At 52.2% G+C, this 20,098-nt stretch overlaps 1 protein-coding gene across 5 annotated transcripts in view; it reads left to right on the top strand.

Annotated features, from left to right (window-relative positions):
* The first annotated feature begins 4,467 nt into the window (after window positions 1-4,467).
* ELFN1 (extracellular leucine rich repeat and fibronectin type III domain containing 1) overlaps window positions 4,468-20,098 on the top strand; it is a 93,933-nt gene continuing 78,302 nt past the window's right edge. For 2 of the 5 annotated variants that reach the window (XM_039360739.1, XM_039360744.1), the window contains exon 1: window positions 8,934-9,472. The gene's annotated coding sequence lies outside the window, so the exon portion shown is untranslated. Of the gene's footprint in view, window positions 6,994-8,933; window positions 9,473-13,415; window positions 14,033-20,098 lie in introns of those variants that run through there. The other 3 variants (XM_039360741.1, XM_039360740.1, XM_039360742.1) reach the window with 3 other exon arrangements.

The raw sequence follows: 20,098 nt of genomic DNA, 5'->3' as shown, positions 1-20,098 counted from the left end.
ATCTAGGTGGAGGATAGGGTGTCTACCTCAACTCTTCGAATCTTCAGACATGTTTTTTTCCTCTATCCCAGGATGTGAGATCCCCTCCCCACGGCTGAGCTACTCTCCTTTTCCCAAGAATTTCTCCAATTGGAAAATGGCAGATCTCCTCTGTTTATGCGGAGTCGGTTCCCTAATAATGAACTTGGAATGTGGTCTGATCAGGCTTATGGGCCATTTGGAAGTAAATGCTAAGATTTATTAAAAGAGAGGCCACGATCGGAGAGCAGCAGATATTATAATGCTATTGAGCTATCAGTGGATGCAGCCACTTACAGAATACCTTATTCAGTTTTAGGCACTTAATCTTCTAAATGATAGCGAAGCCGAAGCAGGGAAAAAGGCCCATCTTAGAATGGAAGGACTTGCTTAGAAAGAAAAACTAAAAACATTGCTTTTTTTTTTTAAGCGCCGGAAAAAAGACGACCAGGGACATAAAGATTTGGAGAAATCTTGAACTAGGTGGTGAAATGGGAAGAGACAATCTCCTGCTCTTGCTCTTCAAAGGAGGCTTTGCACTTTCCCACTGGAGCAGATGACTAGTCAACGTTGACATTAGAGAAAGGCAAGGCCTACTGAGATTATGGGATGCCAACTCCAGAGCTGGTGGGGAGAGCAGTCAGCAGTACAGAGAAGGAAGGGAAAATGGTGGAGGATCCATAAATCCAGGAATTGCACTCCACTGAGCAGAACTTCCATATTCAATAGATGACTTCTTCACATTTTGACTAGCAAACTTTTTGAAGCTACCTCTTCTTAACCCCAACTGGAACTGCACTACCTAGAAAGATCCCATCCCACAATGACCCTGTGAGGTAGGTTGGGCTAAGAGAGAAGGACTGGCCCAAAGTCACTCAGCTGGCTTTCATCCTAAGGCAGGACTCAAATTCACCACTGCCTGGCTTCTGGGTCAGCACCTTAGCAGCTCTTTTCCCAGGTCGGTGCCTTCTGTGCTAAGGAATCCAGGAGGCCTTTATGCAAGCCAAGAGGTGGAGCTATGCAATGTCACCCGCCTTTATTTCTGGAGGAGACCCTCGTCTGCTTCTATTACACAAAGCAAATCAGCCACAATCCGCCAGCAGGAACTTGCAGTTATTAAACCTAATAAGAGACCAGTTTTATCCATGAAGACTGAGGATCCAGTCTCCGCAGAGCTTCTGATTCACTGCTCTGGCCTCGGGCAATTGAGGCCTTTTTATTTGAGTTTCTGGGAAACAGAGTGTGTGTGTGGGGGGGGGGGGAGAAGACACAGAGGGGAGGGGGGAAGGGAAGGGAAAAAGCAAGGAATTGAGCCACCCTGAAGAAATCAACAGCAGACGCCATCAAGAAGAAGTTTAATACATTGCCATGTTCTCAGCCCTCGGCTTCCACCAATTATCAAGGTAACCCAGCTCCAGCAGAGTCCATGGAGATGGGATGCTGACATTTCCAGTCATCTCTCAGTTTTGCCTCTTCTTCTTCTACTTCTTCTTCTTCTTCTTCTTCTTCTTCTTCTTCTTCTTCTTCTTCTTCTTCTTCTTCTTCTTCTTCTTCTTCTTCTTCTTCTTGTTCTTCTTCTTCTTCTTCTTCTTCTTCTTCTTATTCTTCTTCTTCTTCTTCTTCTTCTTCTTCTTCTTCTTCTTCTTCTTCCTTCTTCTTCTTCTTCTTCTTCTTCTTCTTCTTCTTCTTCTTCTTCTTCTTCTTCTTCTTCTTCTTCTTCTTCTCCTTCTCCTTCTCCTTCTCCTTCTCCTCCTTCTCCTTCTCCTTCTCCTTCTCCTTCTCCTTCTTCCTCTCCTCCTCCTCCTCCTTCTCCCTTCCCCCCCCCTGCATTATACAATATCACTGCACAGTCGGGTGAAGCACAATCTGTGATGGAATGTAGTGAGGAGGTGGATTCCTGAGAGGGAGGGGCTGCATTCCAGAGGAAGAGACAAACGCAGCTTAGAGAGTTTGTGTGAGAGAAAGAGGGTGAAGTCGGCCCCTCCTCAACAGTTCCCAGAGTACATCATAGATGCAGATAGCAAAGACTTCCATCTGGCAAGATTTTATCAAGAGGCATTAAACAATAAAGAACTCAACTTGGAAGAATCACCACGTGGCATTCTTGGTTTGGGGCCTGACGTGTGGTGGCTGAGAGATTCTGGGAGCTGAAATCTACACATGGTGGCTGAGGAATTCCGGGAGCAGAAATCCACAAATGATGTGATGGGATGTAGTGAGGAGGGGGATTCCCAATAGGGAAGAGGCAACTCAGCTTAGAAATCATGTGTGTGAGCGAAAGAGGGTGAAGACAGTTCCTCCCTAATAGTTCCCAGAGTAGATGCAGATAGTAGAGTCTTCAGTCTGGCAAGATTCTGTCTAGAGGCACAAAACAATAAAGAGCTCAGCTTGGAAGAATCACCACATCTCATTCCTAGTTTGGGGCCTGACATCTGTCTTGTCAGACCCCCCCCCCCACATTCTTTCACCAGCCTTTACAATATCCTCTGTGAGCTATTAAGGAGGAACTGTCCTCACCTGCTTTCTCTCACACATCTGAGCTGAGTTGCCTCTTCACATAAAACCGCTTCATGTAGCTCTGTGCTACCCAGTGTCTCCAAGCTGCCGAATTTCCCAGCAGAAGCAATGATACCTCTGTTAACTCTGCCTTACTAGGTTGAGGCGCATTTGGGTGGAATGCACTGAAGTGGAGAAGGGGCTTTTCAGCACGCACGTACACAACTTGGCAACCTTTCCTTCCCAGTTGTAAAATATCCTGGCTGTTGGCAAAACAAGGCACAGTCCACTTAGAAGACTAACAGTCTGTAAAATGTCATCATTTTCCCCCCTCAATTGCATTAACGATCACTTATCATACATGCACCAGTGTTCCTCAGACGTGCAGCACTGGGTGAGAAATGTCTGCTGAACTTCCTTTCTGGACCCTCCAATTCAAGCTTTTCATCGTATTCTCCTCTTCGATATGCTTTCATGATGGAATTCAAGTCTGGAAAGAATTCTTCATCCAGGATGTGGCTGAAATCAGAACTGCTTGGCCATTGTAAACTCACTGTTGTCCATTCCATACATTAGATGGCAACATCAATGCCAAGAGTGCTCCTGTGAGCCTTCAGAGGGCTCAGATGTTCATCTCTGAAGGCTGTGTGTACTTCCACGGTCTTCCGTGCTAAGGTCAAGTCCCATGGACTAGACTTGTTTGTGAGGTCCTTGGTGCTCTTTAAGCTTGGTTGATTTTTGCAGAAGTTTCATGACCCAGCTAGGTAACCTCATCAGTGCTAGAAGGGAGTGGGGTATGTGGAGTGGGGAAGAAGAAAAGGGAGGAGGAGGAGGAGGAATTGGGGGGTCCTTGGTGCTCTCTCAGCTGGGTGGCTTTCTTGCAGACGTTTCATGACCCTGCTAGGTAACATCATCAGTGCTCTCTGCTTATATAAAACTAGCTTGCTCTGTCAGTGTTTCTTATGCTTCCATGATTGGCCTGTGGTTTACTGTTAGCTTGTTTGTCTTAAGTTATATCCTTCGATTTGCCTACCCAGGGCTCTGGCCTGCCCCTTTTGAAATTGGGATGTGGACATATTTCTAGCAGGTAATAATAATGCAGCTGCTGACGAGGAACAAGCTATTTTCCCTCGGAACAGACACCCCCACCATGAATTGATTAGCCACGGGGCCCTGAGCTGAGTGATATGCATCATTCGAGGGAATACCAACCATTAATTGCACTGTGCGTTGCACAAGGTTGCATAACCGACGCTGTGCAGATCCTGTGTTTTTTCAAGCCCTTTGCTATCCCTCACATTGTCTGGGAAACCCAGGAGTTGCAGACCTGGTGACTCAGAGGTTACTAAACTCTGCCCCTCAGCTTGATGACCAGCCAAAGTGTCCCGGTGTCATCTAGGCACGCTTCCAGCATTTTAACCTTTCCTGCTCACCGAATTCTCTGTCCCCTTTCTCTCTCTTCTTAGGTCTCCCTCTGGAAGGCAGTGTGGGCACTGACAGCCACCTTCCCTGCTGCGCTCCCAGATAATTGGGTAAAACAGCACATGTTTTATTAACTGATTTCTTTCTGGTTTTCCTTGTTCGGCTTCTCTGAGCCTCCTGTGTCAACAGTGTGTCTGCTGTGGCACACAGAAGGCTGTCAGTGGTTTCAAGGTATCCTCTTAAGAATGAGCCTAATGGGAAGGCATTTTCCAATAGATCTGGGCTATTCGCCCTTCCCCCTCTTTTTCTTTTTTTGCTTGGCTCCTTCTTGACTTTAACCCAATTATCAATGTCTGTTTTAGATCTGACTAAATATAGGGCTAAAAGGCCAGGCTGGCTGGGTTCCTTGCAGATGAATGTGTTTGCAAAGGGAATTGGGGAAACATTTAGGCATTGGTGCTGCTGTAATTTTGTTGCTTAAGCTAGAGGCTGCTTCTGTTGTTGTTTTTGCTTGGGGAGGGAAGGAAGGAAGGAAGGAAGGAAGGAAGGAAGGAAGGAAGGAAGGAAGACTTTTACTTCTAAATAAAAATGCCCACTTACTCAACTTCATCTCTGCTCATATTTTATGTGCTCTTTGTTATACATCTTACCGTACATGAAGAGAAACCCAGCATGGCCCATGATAAAAAAAAAAATACTGAATTCAACCAGGGAAAGCGAGATATATGTTGCGTTATTTAAAGTTTATCTATTAAAGTTTACAAAAAAAATATGTGTGGTACAGTCTTATGCCAGCTAATCAGTAACTTTTCCTGTATACCTTAGGATACAAAAAAAAAAAAAAAAAAAAAAGAGGGAAGAAGAAAACGAGGCAAAATAAAGGAGAACAAAGCTATCAGGAAAATAAAAAGCAAGTAGGATGTTATCTATAAAAATATTTAGCCCAACCTTAAAACATACAGTTAAACCTTGACTCTGCAGAACTATATTGATCAGTCTATCCATTACATCGATGGACAATCAGAAGCAGAAAGCAATGGAAATTCACTGAATGACTTTGAGGCACTCTTTTTTAGATTTAGTTGCTTCACAGGGATGAAGAAGAATGTCGGAAGGATAAATGGAAAGGACATCTTCCTGTAAGGTATCTTATGATCCTAGAGAACAGAGGAGATATAAACCTTACAAACATTGAAAATAGATCTGATCAAGGGAATGGAGCAATTATTCCCTTGGCATTTTTATCAGCTAATTTCAGCTCTCTTCCTAGAGTCTCCTGCTCGAGCAAGGGGTTGGACTAGAAGACCTCCAAGGTCCCTTCCAGATCTATTCTGATTCAAATCACTTTTAAGTGGCCCACTTCTTACGGGATCTTCCCTACCAGCCCTTCCCGGCTGGCAAATTGCAGCTCTTAAATTTTACATCCAAACACCAGAAAACGGCGTTAAATATTTATTCTCTCTCAGTCAAAGCTGGATGAATGTTATCTTCGAGGAAATTATTGCCCCCGCTTGCAACTTCTTTGGGGTTTTTTTTGGCTTCCAGATTTGCTTTTGGGAGCTTCTCTTAACTGCAAATGGTTCCTTGCATGCACAAGATTGTGCGAACACAGGCACACACACACATACCCCACTCAGACAGGGGTCAGGAGAGGACACGGAAATCATTACTTCTTTAAAATAAGCAAGCCGGGAGATACTGTCTTCAGATATTCAGCATCTCTGTTCAAAGTGAAGAAGGGGTGTTGAAATAAAGCTGCATTCCAAATTCTGAGAAACATGTTTCTCCTGGCAGAGAACGGAGATTGAGAAAAAAAAACCATGCACACAATGCGCATGCGCACACACACACACACACACACACACACACAACCAACAACAGAAACCACCAGGCCAGATCAGAACTTCCTTTACATCCAAGATCAAGCTATTATGGTGGCTAAGTCCTCTAAAACATATAAAGATAGTTTTCCAGACTTATGACCATTGCAGCATCCCCAGGGTCAGGTGATCAAAATTCAGATGCTTGGCAATTGACTCACATTTACGATGGTCGCAGTGTCTGGGGTGGGGTGTCACATGGTCCCCTTTTGCGACCTTCTGACAAACAAAGTCCATGCGGGAAGTCAGGTTCATTTAACAACTGTGTTACTAATTTGAAGACTGCACAATTATTTCCTTGGCATTTTTATCAGCTAATTTCAGCTCTCTTCCTAGAGTCTCCTGCTCGAGCAAGGGGTTGGACTAGAAGACCTCCAAGGTCCCTTCCAGATCTATTCTGATTCAAATCCACAGGGGTGTTTGAGTAGAAGCTTCTAAGACTGTCTTGTAAGAAGGTGGCTCATGGGTCAGAAAGTTTAGATCGGGTCTTAGTTACACAGAAGAATCCATGACGTTTTATTTTTAAGTATATAAGCATTGGTGATCAGAGTGTACCCTACTCCAGCACTGAATCAGACTTATTCTGAAGCAAGTGTGTTTAAAACATCAGAGGCCGGACTCCATTACTTCCATCAGTTGCTTCCCTAATATTATTTACAAAAATAATAAAAATAAAAATGGGCTTGTTAAATGAAGACTCTCCTTCAGAAGTAGGAAAACAGGACATTGAGGGCAACTTAGTCACTGTGGGTTGGCGGGGATAATGGGGTGTGGTGGTTGTGGTCCCAAGTGCCCCCTTCAGATGGAAAACATTCTAAAGGATGATCCTGTGAAGAGCCATGAGCTAACAGCCAGCTCCACCATTTCTCCTTAGATCTAGCAGATTCCAATTCAGATCCCTTGGCATCAAATGGCAAAGAGATAAAGGACTGCAAGAAATGTTTGATCCTGGTGAGGTCTCCTCTGGAGGAATCTGCTGAAGGAATCCAGATCTGATCAGCACCTGCCTTGCCTAGCTGGGATCCAGGCTGCTGGTCTCTATGGAGGGATTCAAGAAGGTTGTTGAAACCACACGGACTTGTGAAGATCTGGGACCTCTTTCTCCTTGGGATCAGAGTGGGTTAGTCTTTCGGTTCTTTCCGGCTGACCCTTGAGATCCAGTTTGGAAACATCTCAGGTGAGATGGGTGGCTACATCAATTTGGCGAACACATCCATCTGCCCTTACCTGCAAGAAAGTCAGGGTGAAGTTGCCCCAAAGGTGCTTTTTCAAGAGGCAACTGAACTTCCTGCTTTTTCTCTGAAGACCTTTCGCTTGTCATCCAAGAAGCTCCTTCAGCTCCTCTTCTCCTTCAGAGCTGAAGAAGCTTCCTAGACGAGAAGCGAAACGTCTTCAAGGAAAAATCAGAAAGTCCGGTTGCCTCTTGAAAAAGCAACTTTGGGGCAACCATGACCTGGACGGCTGAGCATCTCCACAGACATTCAGGGTGAAGTTAGGATTTCGAAGGAAGCTTAGTATATACCTAGCAATCTCAAACCAGTAAGCCCCAGTTGGGCTCCTGCGAGGTGAGAGTGCGAGGTGCCCTCGTGGGACACTTCATGAATTCCCTCTCGGACTTCCACTTGGTGGAGCAATCCAACCCAGAACGCGCCTTCTTGTAAGCTCCACAGAGGTCCTAAGTTGGGTGGGAGAGGTTTAAAGTGTTTTGTCCTGCTCTTAAACCACCAGGTATCCTTCTCTGGCTTGGCGTGAAGAGCCAGAATTAATTATTCTGACTCAATTTATTCTGCCTGCACAGCCTTCTCTGTGCCAGCCCCAAGGGCAGCAGAATCTGCGAAGGAGGAAGGGTAAGTCCTGGTTGTGGGTCCCCTTTCGGCTTTGGCTCCACCCCTGCCGGGGCACAGCTGGGACAGGGGGCGACTAGGGCACCCACCCACCCTTTCTGGCTGCCTAGGCTGGACTGCAGCTCCCCTCCTCTCCAGCCAACAGGCCGACGGCGGATCACAAAATCGGCTCATTTGCATCTCGGAATGTCGTTTTTTTTTAATTGGCTTGACATCTGTTTGGTTGTGTTTTCTGTGCCTCTTTGCCCAGCGCTCACCTTGATCTCAGCTTTCCGCGCAGCTGGGGGCCTCTTTCGGAGCGCGGTCTTCGCCTCTGTTCCTGCTCGCTCAGATGGCGCAGGGCTCGCTTAGTGACCAGAACGGCGAATCCGTGTGTTTCCGTGGAAGTCGAGTTTAGCCCGGGCTCTTCCACTCGAGGGGAGCGGCCATCCCAGGGCAGCTTTCTAGGAAGAGCCGGGTGAGGGGAGAAAGCGAAGCGGAGAACAAGACCCGTGTTTCTACGGTCGTGAGAAAGCGGTTCCTCTCCTACGCTGGGGACCAACGGCCGAAGACGGCTCTGCACCGCGTCCTTTCGGTCAACAGAGGCGCCTCCCAGTAGCGGAAGGAACCGATTATTGTACCGGCGAGGAACGGCATCTGCCTTCTCCCCCTCCCTCCCCGCCCGCCGCCGTCCTTCAGCCGGAGGAAGAAGAGGGAGACCCCGAAAGGGATGAAAGTTTGCAGCGGCTGCTCCTTGCAAGAGTTATCCGGGTGCAGCTGGCAGGAGAGCCGGGAGAAGAGCAGGACTCCCCGGCGGAAGGCTACTAGCTTGCGGTTCCTGCCGTCGCCGCCGCCCGCTTGTGGCTCAGCCGCCGCCAAGCGGTTCGTTTTTTGAGCTGCTGTCGCCTTTTCTCTGCCGCTTGCAACCCAGCTCTCCGCCGGAGCCGTTGCAGCACGCATCCCTTCCTTCCTTCCTTCCTTCCTTCCTTCCTTCCTTCCTTCCTTCCTTCCTTCCTTCCTTCCTTCCTTCCTTCCTTCCGCCGCGCTTTTCCCTCGTCTCCTCCCTCCATTCACACACACGACGCACATTTCCAGGCCCTCCCCCCCGCCCCACCCCATCCCTTCCACTTTCCCCACTCCACGATCAAACCTGGGATCGCGCGAGGGACGCGAAAGAAGCTCGGACTGGCTCTCGCTCGGAGGCTCCTTGACCATAGCTCGCCTCGCCTACACACACACACACACACACACACACACACACACACACACACACACACGCCCCCCCCGCCGGCCACCCCCTTTTCGGGGCCTTTCAAGAGCGGAGAAGAGAAAGAGGAGGGGATCAGAATTGAAAAAGGAGGCGGAGGGAGAGAAGGGCTGTTCCCCGCCCGCGCTTGGCTCGCCCACCGCTTTCCCGGGGCTTCCAGGATTCCTTCAAGACCAGCAGAGCCCCGGCGCTCTCGGACTCCACTCGGATCGCGGGAGCTCCCCTCGCCGCCGGCTTGACGCAGTGACGGTGGCCGGAGGGAGAGGCGGAGGCGCTTGCTCCTTCTCTTTCCAGGCCGCCCAAGGATTTCTCGTCTGGGTGTGGGTGCAGGCGGGCGGGCGAGAGGCTGCTGCTGCTGGCTGGCTGGCCGGGAGAAGAAGCCGCCGCTGGGGGAGGGGCAGGAGGGGGCAGCGGTAGCGGCGCGCAAGAGAGCGAGAGCGATCGAGAGGCGGAGAAGCGGCGGTGGCGGCGGCGGCGACAAGACGAGGGGGAGACGCCGACTGGGGCTGGCCGCCCCTCCGGATTCCTCGAGACGCCCCCTCCTCGCCTTTTGAGGTCGGTGGCAGGTAAGTGAGCTGTGCGGGAGGGGACTCTCAAGCGAGCAGAAGGGCTGGAAGAAAAGGGGAGGGGGTCTCCGGGTCTCATCCCCGCCCCTGCCGCAGTAGCAGAGCCGTAGATAAAAGGGAGCGACCCCCTCCAGAAGCGCCGCCGTGGTTACTATTAGGATTATTAGCCGGAAGGCGGTTCTCCCAGCCGCTCCCTCGGAATCTGCTCCATACATCGCGCGCCTGTGCCGTGGCTCAGCTGCCCCCCCCCAACAACCCCAGCCCCCCCCCCAAACTACGCTCGCCGGCGTCCCTTTCTCTCTCCCCCCTTCCCGGGTCAGAGGCTTGGCTTCCCCGATGTACTCGGGGAGGGAGCAGTTGTTTTTTTTTAAAGGAGAGAATGGAAGAAAGAAAGGAAAAAAAGGCGAAGTCTCCGAGGTCCCAAACTTGCTTTTATCGTTTCGGTGTGACGCGCCTGAGCGTGCCGGCTAACTGTCGAAAACTTTTCCCGGGCGGGTTCTGGGTTGGGAAGCACCGCCCGGTGGGCATCCAACACCCTAAATTGGAGAGCCGGACCCCCCCACACACACACGCTGCTCTGCCTCCCCAGGGGAGAACGCGCCCAGGAGGGGGAACCGGCCGGCTGTGATCCCGCCGGCCCCGGAGCGCGGCGTGCCCTGCGGGAGGCCGAGCGGTTTCAGCACCCCCGGGGCGGGGACAGCTCCCGAGGAGTCGCAAAGGGCGCTCGGAGGGGACGTCGCGGGGTCTTCGCCGCCTCCCGGAAAGATTATGCCCCCTCCCCTCGCCGCGTCTGGCTTCCTCGCCTGACCAGCGAGCAGGGTGGCCTTCGTGGGTTAAGCTTAACCGAGTTAGAAGCTGGCTACGAGTATTGCCGCTGGAAGCTGCCGCCCAACCGGGTGGAAACGATATTTCGACCCCCACCCCTTGGGCAGATTGGAGAGGGGACAGTAGGTCGCCCCGGCGACAAGTGAGAAGCCTGTTTGTTCACCTACGGGGCTGGGATGGGGCGAGGGGCCGCGCCGGAGATTCCTGCTCCAGGAAAGGGGTTGCGCCGCTGGGCCCTCGAGCGGGACTGCTCGCCCGCTGCTGCGACGTCTGGAACAGGAGACTTGGCCTTGAGAGAAAACCCGAAGGGTGTGGAGGGTCGGGGAGAGGGGCGAACGAATGTCGGTCTGCTTTTTGGCCCAGGAAAAGTCGAGGGAGAACCCGGCGTGGACAGGTTAACTTGCGCTTTAGCTAAAGCTCTTTCTATCGCTCGCGGGGAAGCACGTCGGAAAGCGTGAACGCCGGTCCCCGTCTCTTGCAAAGCGAGCTCTTCACGCCTCGCCCTCCGCGACCCCTCGCTCCCGACTGTCTGGCTGGGAAAGCGGCGAGCGCCTCCCACGCGCCCCCATTACACGGTGGGCAAAAGTACAGTAGACTGCCTTTGCCTATGGAGGCTCCGCCGAGCCAGCAGGGCTGAAAGGCATTTCAAGAGAAGAGCGCGCTGCTTTCCCGGCCCTAACGCGTTTCTGAGTTCAGCCTTCCAGATCCGCTTAACGCCCCGGGAACGTTACATCATTGCTTTTAACGGGGGCAGAGGGGAACCTTGGGGGGAGGGGCGTGTGGAGAACCCACCACGCGCTCCTGCGTCTGAACGGGGACAGAGTGGAGGAAAGGAAGAGGCTCCGGATTGAGAGACAAGCTCTTCTTGCTCCGCCTTTTAATCCCAGGCCACCCTCCCCCCTTGACCCACGGCCAGCAGACAACCCTGGATCCTTAACTCAGTTTCCACGCCAGGCGGGCCTGCTTAGAGGGAGGCCCCACGGAAGTCCCTGGGCTGACTCCCCGAAGGGGGCATCGGGCTAACGTCCCCCTCCCATTCCGTCCTTAGGAATCTCTGGGTTTCTGACGCCCCAGATCCTCTCTCCTTGGCTGGGGTCGGTGCTTCAATTCCCCCTTGGAGGCTTGCTCGGGGGCGAAGGGTCCTGACCCCACCCTTCCCCCTCGCAGGAAAAGAAGCGGAAGAGCCGAGCTGACACAGAAACGGCGTTTTAATTCACACGACCGGGCGCGGCGGCGCTCCCGCCGCCCCCTTCTCCCCCTCCTCGCAAGAGCTGGTCTACACGTTCAGAAGTTCTTCCTTCTGCCCCGCCGGAGTTGAGGAAGGCAGGCGCAGCTTTGTCAGTGCTGCCGAAAGCGTTGAGTCGCTCGGCCTAGTTCAGCACCGACGCGGCCTCTGCCAGCTGTCCAGGACTGGGGGGCATCTGCTGAAGGCTTCCTCTGGGAGCGAGGCCGGTCCAAGACGGGCTTTGAAACCACAGGCGCTGCCCTCCGAGTGAGGCGGCTTGGAGACCCTGCTGGTTGCTTTTGCCCTGAATGGCTCCGGAGGGGAGCCGAAGCGACGCCCCCCCCCCCGCCCCAGCACACACCCAGCTCCGTTGGGAGGCAGAAATGAGGGCGGGGGTGGTGGAGAAGACCCCCCCTTCTGTCCCTCGGACAGGCGACAGCAGAGAGGGCGCGCGAGTGACGAGGCCTTTGCAACAGCCGCGCGTGGGAGCTGGAAGCTCCGGCCGGCGACTGTGCCGGGGGACAGAGGCCCCCTAAGGCCGGTCGCCAGGTCAGACCTAGGCAGGCAATCGCGTGCAAAGCTTGCTTGGGGTTTGGGGGGGTCATCTGAAATGCGTGGGGCCGGGCAGAAAACCTTCCTTCCGTTTGGGAAGGCTGTCCGGGGGTTGGTGTTCAGCTCGGCGGTGGGCAATGAAGGGTGTGCTTTTGCGCCCTTCGGTCACCGCTGCGGCCTCGGTGCCCGGCGCAGCTGTGCATGATGGGCTTGGGGACTCTGCCTAGTTCACACAAGGCGATTCTCCGCCGCCTAGATGTAGACAGGCCGGCTCAGCTTGGTCTCCAGACAGCCTAAATCTAGTACCCAAACTCTCCTGTCGAGAGAATTTTCAAGGGGAGGGCTGGGCCGTCGAGTGCTTGTCACCCCAAGCCCCGAAGGGTGCGTCTCCTGGCCGACCAGCCCGGAATGCCTGTGGGGTAGCCGGGAAGCCTTCTCAACGTCTGAGGATCGTGGAGGGAGATCAAGTCTCGGTGGGATTTCTATTCCTGCCTCCCCCCCCCTTGCAAGGTCACAGGAATCCCTGCGGTGACGACTGCTCGCTCTTGAATCCTTTTCGTTAACCCGGTTGGAGCGCCTCTGGAAGAGCGAGGGATCGGGCCCAGGGAAGGCTTTGGGAAGTCACGCGATGTCCCTCGCGACCCCTTTTCTTGACGTGAAAGGCCGGGTCGCCTCTCCCCCTACCCCGCCCTTTCTTTCGCTCTCCGCTTTTGGAAAGGTCGAAAGAGCCCAAAGGGGGGGGGGAGGAAAGTGAGGAAGGCCAAGAACGGTTCTAAGGTGTCTCTCGGGGCGGAGGGAGGAAGGAAGGAGAGGGAAGGAGGGAGGGAGAGAGAGATGGAAGGAAAGAAGGAAATAGAAGCAGTGAGGGAAGGAAGGAAATAGAGGGAAGGAAGGAAGGAAGAGGGAAGGAAATGGAGGGAGGGAAGGAAGAAAGGAAATAGTAGAGGGAAGGGAGGGAGGGAGGGAGGAAGGAAGGAAGGAAGGAAGGAAGGAAGGAAGGAAGGAAGGAAGGAAGGAAGGAAAAGACTAGCCACAGAGGAGAAATAGCTTTTCCCCGACCCCTCTCGCCTTCCATCCCACACGCTTCCTCGGCAGAGAAGGGAAGGGAGAGAAACGAGCTGCATTTACATGCCGGGCTCGCTTTTGCTCCGGAGCTGCCGCTGCTCCCCACGCAGCTGCTCCGCTCCAGTTGGCCCTGGGGGCTGCAGAGAAGGGGCGGGGAAGGGGGGAGAAGCGAAGAGAGGCGCCCCTTTGGCGATGCCCCTGGCTCCATCAACTATAGAAAGCAGACCCGCTTCCTTTCGGGTTTCCGACCCGGGAGGGGTGTGTGTGTGCGCGCGCAAATTTCCCGGCGACCCTGCAGCTCTGGGGGGGGGGTCTTCCATGCAGGTGCCTAACCCTCCCGCTCTTCCCTGGGGAGACGCGGCATCAGCCCGGAAGCCAAGCGAGGGGGCTCCTGTAGCAGGTGAGGACCCCGTTCCCCGAAGAAGGGTGTGTCTGAGCCCTTCCCTTAGAGAGAGGAACAAGCAGACTTCGCCCAGGTCTCATTCACACGTGCCTAACCCACCCGCGCCGAATTCTCCTATTGTGGGGGTTTCCACAACCTCCTGAAGCCCACACGGGCTCGGTTCGCACCACCCTTAGTGCTGAGCTGCAAAAGGCAAGGCTTAACCGAGCTTAACGCGCAAGGCGAACTCTGCCTGTTAATGCAGCTGTGTGAATGGAGCCAGGCGCTGGCCTTTGGGCAGAATCCCGACTCCCTCCGTAGCCTGAAACACAAAAGGTCCAAGGGGACTAAGAAAGGACTGTCTGAGCGGTTCGATCCACCTGGCACTGCCTGACACGTGTACGAGGGATCTTTTCCAACGGCGATGTAGGCTGGATTCACGCGGCAGGTTGCAGAAACGGAACAAGCTGCGCTCGCGTGGTAGAGAGCAGGGCGCGACCGGTGCTCAAAGGTGAGAGCGCTGCGATCTGGAGGCCAGAACGGCACGGCGATTGGAAGTTCCCCTTCGAGTCCGGAGGTTCCCCGCACACACGCGCACCCACCCACTCCCCATCCTCCTCCTGCTCTTCTCGCCCCACATCTCCCCGTTCCCGGAGTCTGCCTTCCCAGGACACGCGCGCCCCTTCTCGCCTCCTGCCGGCTTTAATGCATTTCGCGACCCGTTTGCACCCTATGAAATATTCAGAAGTTTGCAGTGGTGAATCCAAAGGTCATTAATATAAATGGGTTCCGATGTTTCCAAGCCGGGAAATGAACTTGCCCTCGCTGAGTAGACGCGGCGGCTGTTCAAAGATTCCAGGCGGAGCGGGGGTGGGGGGGGAAGAGATGTTTAATCTTGCCATCATGGAGAGCGCAAATCTTGAGCCCCTCCCCAGAAGCTGGATCGCAGGGAGCAGAAAATCATGATCTGTTCTATCTATCATCAATCTGTCTGTCTGTCATCTTCCTTCCTTCCTTCCTTCCTTCCTCCCTCCCTCCCTCCCTCCCTCCCTCCCTTCCTTCTATTTCTTCTATATCTACCCATCATGTCTGTCTGTCATCTTCCTTCCTTCCTTCCTTCCTTCCTTCCTTCCTTCCTTCCTTCCTTCCTTCTTTCCTTCCTTCCTTCCTTCCTTTCTTCCTTCCTCTATTTCTTCTATATCTACCTATCATGTCTGTCTGTTATTTGCCTTCCTTCCTTCCTTCCTTCCTTCCTTCCTTCCTTCCTTCCTTCCTTCCTTCCTTCCTTCCTTCCTTCCTCTCCCTCCCTCCCTCCCTCCCTCCCTCCCTCCCTCCCTTCCTTCCTTCCTTCCTTCCTTCCTTCTATTTCTTCTATATCTACCCATCTATCATGTCTCTGTCTGTCATCTTCCTTCTTCCTTCCTTCCTTATCTACCCATCTATCATCTGTCTATCTGTCATATTTATATGGCTGCCTACCTCATTAAATGTAACTCTGGGTGACCTACAGCCCAGAATTAAAACAATATCCCCTCTTTAAAGAAAAAAAAAGAATAAAAACAAGATCAATCTTGGAAGCCTCTTGCAGAAATCCCAGGGGAGGGTCCAGGGGGCTTGCCTTCACACAACCTCTCCGCTGTTGTCAGTCTGCTGGAGAGAGAGTGTGAACACTGCCACCATCTTGCCAGCTTCTCTTAGAACAGTCAGATTTGCCTTTTCAACTTGGTTTGTAGGGAAGGACTCTTAGGGTGCGGTATGTGTGTGCTTTACAAGTTGGACATCAGGTTGTGAAAGCAGCTATCTGTCACCAGTCAGCGAATTGTGCTTCTGCCTAGTGCTGTTTGTGTGAATCCACAGAGGTGGTTAATTGGTGGTTTGGTGTGTGATGAGCCTGTGTGCAGTACCAAGCCACGGTGATGTTGCAGGTGTCAGGATAACAAGGATGCCTGCGAGAACCCACAGCCACACTTGCCCATCTCCTGCCTAGAGGAGGGGTCACAAAAGAGGATCCCATGACCTCTGGGGACACTGCAACTGTCATAAACATGAGTCAGTTGCCAAGTTCCTGAATTTTGATCCTACAACCCTGGGGATGCTGCAAGGGTTATAACTGTGGAAAAGTCATAAGTCTCTTTTTTCAGGGCTGTTGTAACTTTCAGTGATCACTAAATGAACTGTTGTTGACTACCTGTATATTCAGCCTCTTCGTAAAAGGAAGGCTAGTGGTAATACTGTTTACAGCTTAGCCTTGGTGGCCTAAGGTTCTCTGCCAAGTGGCTTTTTACTTCTAAGTAAGCAGAACTCTAATCACCTGTTCAGTCAAGGTCACATCAGCATCCTTTGAATGAATAGAATAGAATAGAATAGAATAGAATAGAATAGAGCTGGAAGGGACCTTGGAGGTCTTCTAGTCAACCCTCTACTCAAGCAGGGGACCCTAGACCAGGGGTGTCAAACTGCCGGCCCACCGGCTGGATGCGTCATGCCAAAACTGCACTCACCCCATTGCCAGCAATGGGAAAATGGAGGTGTCACATCGTGACACGTCACGTAACATTGCAAGTTTGACACCCTTGCCCTAGACTACTTCACACAGGTGGCTGTCCAGTCTCTTCTTAAAAACCGGCAGTGATCAATCAATCAGAACAGAGCTGGAAGGGAGCTTGGAGGTCTTCTAGTCCAGCCCCTTGCTCAAGCAGGAGAATCTATACCATCCTATTAGCCTTAAAAGGTGTTCCTTACAAATGGAATGTGAACAGATTGGGGGGGGGGTGTCTTTGAGCAATCCCCTGGGCCGCACCCGACAGCTTCTTTTAGGCCTCCTTTGGATATTGTGATTTGCAACCCTGGTTATAAGCTTAATGTGTTGCCCGCAGCCAGCCAATTATGCTTTATCCTGTGTGTAGCAAGAATTGTGGCGGATGTCAAAATACGGCTCTTAAAGATGTCGCAAGATTTGGGGGCTTAAGTTCACAGAAAAACACTCCTCAGCCTTAATGGTTTGATTGCAGCTCTTTTTGCAGCTTGCGATTCCCAGCTCCTTGTAAATCATCACGGATGCCTCTGAGTGTCACGCAGACCCCAGACAACTATGGTTTATTTAACAAACCATAACTCAGCGTGTCATATCAGGCTTCAAGGTTGAAGCAGATGGAGCTTAAGGGACCACAGCTCCTCTCTCCCAAAAAGGTCGCAGTTGCAGCACTCAGCTATTTGGGAGAATACGAAGCCAGGTCATTTAGACAGGTCAAGGATGAAAGGTTTCTATTTACACAGGTCTCTTCTTTGGGCAGAGTTCTGTGCTACTGTGAAGCTTGCATTAGACAAAGGCAATCCAAGGCTGTCTGTTTTTTTCCCCCTTCTCCTCCCTTCTAGCATTGATGATGTTACCTAGTTGGGTCATGAAACGTCTGCAAGAAAATAACCAAGCTCAGGGAGCACCAGGGACCCCACAATTCTCCTCCTCCTCCTCCTCCCTCTTCCTCCTCTTAATCCTTTTCAAACTTGCCTTATTTGAATGCTCAAGGTGTAGATGGCCATACTGTCATTTTATTGCGATCGTCTAAGACCGATGTTTCCTTTCCAATCCAGAACTGTGGAAAAGACGACCACAATTTTAGAGGTCTGCCACCCGGAGGCTGTGGATTTTCCCCCGGAGAGTGTACACCTCACCCCTCGTGCCTTGCCAGTTTCCCCTACCTCGTTTTAGCTCTACCCTCGGCTTTGCAGAGAGCTTCCTGCTCCCCCCCAACCCCCCCCCGTCTCTTCGCCGTCTCTGGCCTGGACTCCGCTCCTTTGCTGCCTGAATGGGCCAGCTGCGAGCCGGAGGAGCGTGCGCGCCCGGGGACGGTGGGGGAGCCAGAGCGGGGGGCGCAGCGGGAGCAGGGAGGAAGGGAGGGAGGGAGGGGCGACTCACCCCGCCGGTGGGAAAGAGGGGAGGGGCTGACTCTCCCGGGCGCGTATAAGTGGGATGCCCGGGCTGAAGTAGCCAACCGGGTGGGGGCATCCCGGACTGACCGCTAGGTCCTTCTACCTAGCTTACGACCCAGGGATTTCCTCGTGGTCTCTTTTCCGCGTTCAATAACCCACCTCCGCCTTTTGAAAAACAGCAAACTCTGGCCAAGGAGGTCTTCTTCCCATCCCGCGCGTGCAGGGGTTCCTGGGGGAGGGGTCTGCCATGCCTTGCACGAGGGGGACCCCCTTCCCCAGGGGAGTTCTGTCCTCTCCCCACGCCCCAGGCCTGCTGGAGGGTCGCTGCCTCGGCCTTCCCGACTCTGGGTAAGGCTCCAGGCGGAGCAAAGCGCGGAGGGTAGTCTGTCCCGCAGGTCCTTCCCCTAGCGGACGCGGACTTGGGAAACGTGGGGAGGGTGGACGCCGACAAAGTCAGCCGCGCGTCCCTGCATTCACAAGGAAAGGTACTAAGGCCGGGAAGTGCTGGGTCTGGGGGCTGTTTGCCATTCTCCTATCATGTCTACCAGCCTGGTTGGTGGCTTGTTGTGGATGGCTTTGGTTTAGTGGGGGGGGGGCTTTGGGGGCAGCAGGTGAGATGTTCAGCTATCAGCAGGTAGCTCACCTCTGCTGTCATTTATCCACAGAAGCTTCCCCTCAGACTGAAAAAAACAAAACAAAACCCAACCCTCACCCTTGGCTTTGAAGCAATCTCTCTAATTCCTATCGCCTCCTGTGATTGAAACTATAATTTAGTTTTTATTGCTTGCTCTCATTCTGGCTGCTTGATATGTGTTTTATTGCTCTTGGTTAGATCTTTATATAATTTATCATGTTTATCCGGCACCCCATCCCGGAGTCTCGTGCAAGGACATTCAGGGCACGAAGGTGGTCCATGAATCCCTCCCTCCCTCCCTCCCTCCCATCAGGATTTGTGCAGTTAACTTAAGAAGATTTCAAATCAGCGACCCCATTAGTTACCTGGATAGGAAGGGGGGAAGAGGCGACACCTGTGCTTGCAAGCAGAGCAGAAAAACATTTCTGCCGGGAAGAACGGCAGGAAAGGAACAGGAAAAGAAGGGTGCTGTCAAATAAAGGGGTACCGTGAGAGAGGATGCAGGGTGAATGTCTGGAAGAGGGGAGGGGAGAGAAAGAGAGAGATGGGGGTTACCAGAGGGAGAGAAAAAATGGGACTATCTTTTCCAGTCTCCTGCCTTCTTCACGGCAAGTATGGATTTGTTTACCAGAAGGTAACTCTTGCAGATGGAAAATAAAAGATATTTTCCAGGAAGGAAGGAAGGAAGGAAGGAAGGAAGGAAGGAAGGAAGGAAGGAAGGAAGGAAGGAAGGAAGGAGAAAGAGGGAAGAGGGGAGGGAGGGAGGGAGGAAGAAAGGAAGGGAGAAGGAAGGAAGGAAAGGAGAGAGAAAAGAAAAAAGGGACAAAGGAAGAAAGGGAGAGATGGAGGGAAGAAAGGAAGGTGGGAGAGAGGGAAGAAGATCTGTAGGAAAGGAAGGAAGGACTATACCTAAAAGGCCCTTTTCTTGTGGCATGTCCCTGTCAACCTTACAGGATTGTTGTTAGCCTCCCCAAAGAGGGAGAACCCTCTTAGCCAGGCTGAGTTCTCCCTGGAGGGAAAAAAAAAAAAAAAACAGAAGGGGAAACCCCCTTGATGATGATTCTGTCACATTTTTGTTCAGGGGGTAAAACTGGGGAAAGTAAAAGAGAAAGTACTGGAAAGAGTCATCCCCTAAACGAGTGGTTCTCAACCTGTGGGTCGGGACCCCATTTGGGGTCGAACGACCATTTCACGGGGGTTGCCAAACAACGCAGTCCGCCATTTTTTCCCCCTTTTCCTTAGCTGTGCTACTCCCTTTTATTCTATTGGCTTTTGAAAGCCAATAGAATAGACTCTCTTGAATAGAGCCTAATTCTATTGGCTTTCAAAAGCTAATAGGAATTGTCCAGGCTGTCTCTGCCCTGCTGAGCCTGCCAAAAGTCCCATTCTGCAAATGGTGCTGCACCAGTTGAGTAGTCCTTGACTTTCGACCGGTTGAGTAGTCCTCGACTTACAACCGGTTGGGGGTCATGTCATTAAAAAGGTTGAGAACCACTGCCCTAAATACTTGTTTGGGTTAGCCTGCTGTGTGAGTGCAGCCACTGTGATAGAAGCCAAACCCCAGGATTACACCAGCTTTGCATAAGCCCAACTTGTGAATGAGACCTAAAGCAAGCTCTCCCTCGTGTATTAATTCTGCTTCTTCAGCTTGGGACTCTTTGTCAAAGGATGCACAACAGCTCCCATCCTCCCCAGCCAGGCTGGGTGGATCCCAAGTGCCACAGGCTGAGAAAGGATTACCAGTTTCATCTGATTCTCTCTCTCTCTCTCTCTTTTTTTTTTCCCTCCAGCTCCAGAATTCTTCTCTCTTTGATTTTAACCTCATTACATGCCCGCCCTTATCCTACTGAGCGACTTTGATTGAATTAAAGCTGGGATTGATTTATTCCTTTCTCACCTTCTGGTTGTGATAGTCCTCTGCTTTGAGATCCACCTGGATTAAGCCTCTGTGATTTAGAGATGCTGGAGGGGGGGGTGAGGCGGGGGGGGATAAGGAAAGAGACACGTGGAGAA

This window comes from Crotalus tigris, unplaced genomic scaffold (genome assembly GCF_016545835.1).
Source record: "Crotalus tigris isolate CLP2741 ecotype Arizona unplaced genomic scaffold, ASM1654583v1 scf7180000019173.45859301935:6455823, whole genome shotgun sequence".
Classification (NCBI taxonomy): Eukaryota; Metazoa; Chordata; class Lepidosauria; order Squamata; family Viperidae; genus Crotalus; species Crotalus tigris.
This window is presented reverse-complemented; position numbering and strand designations above follow the sequence as displayed.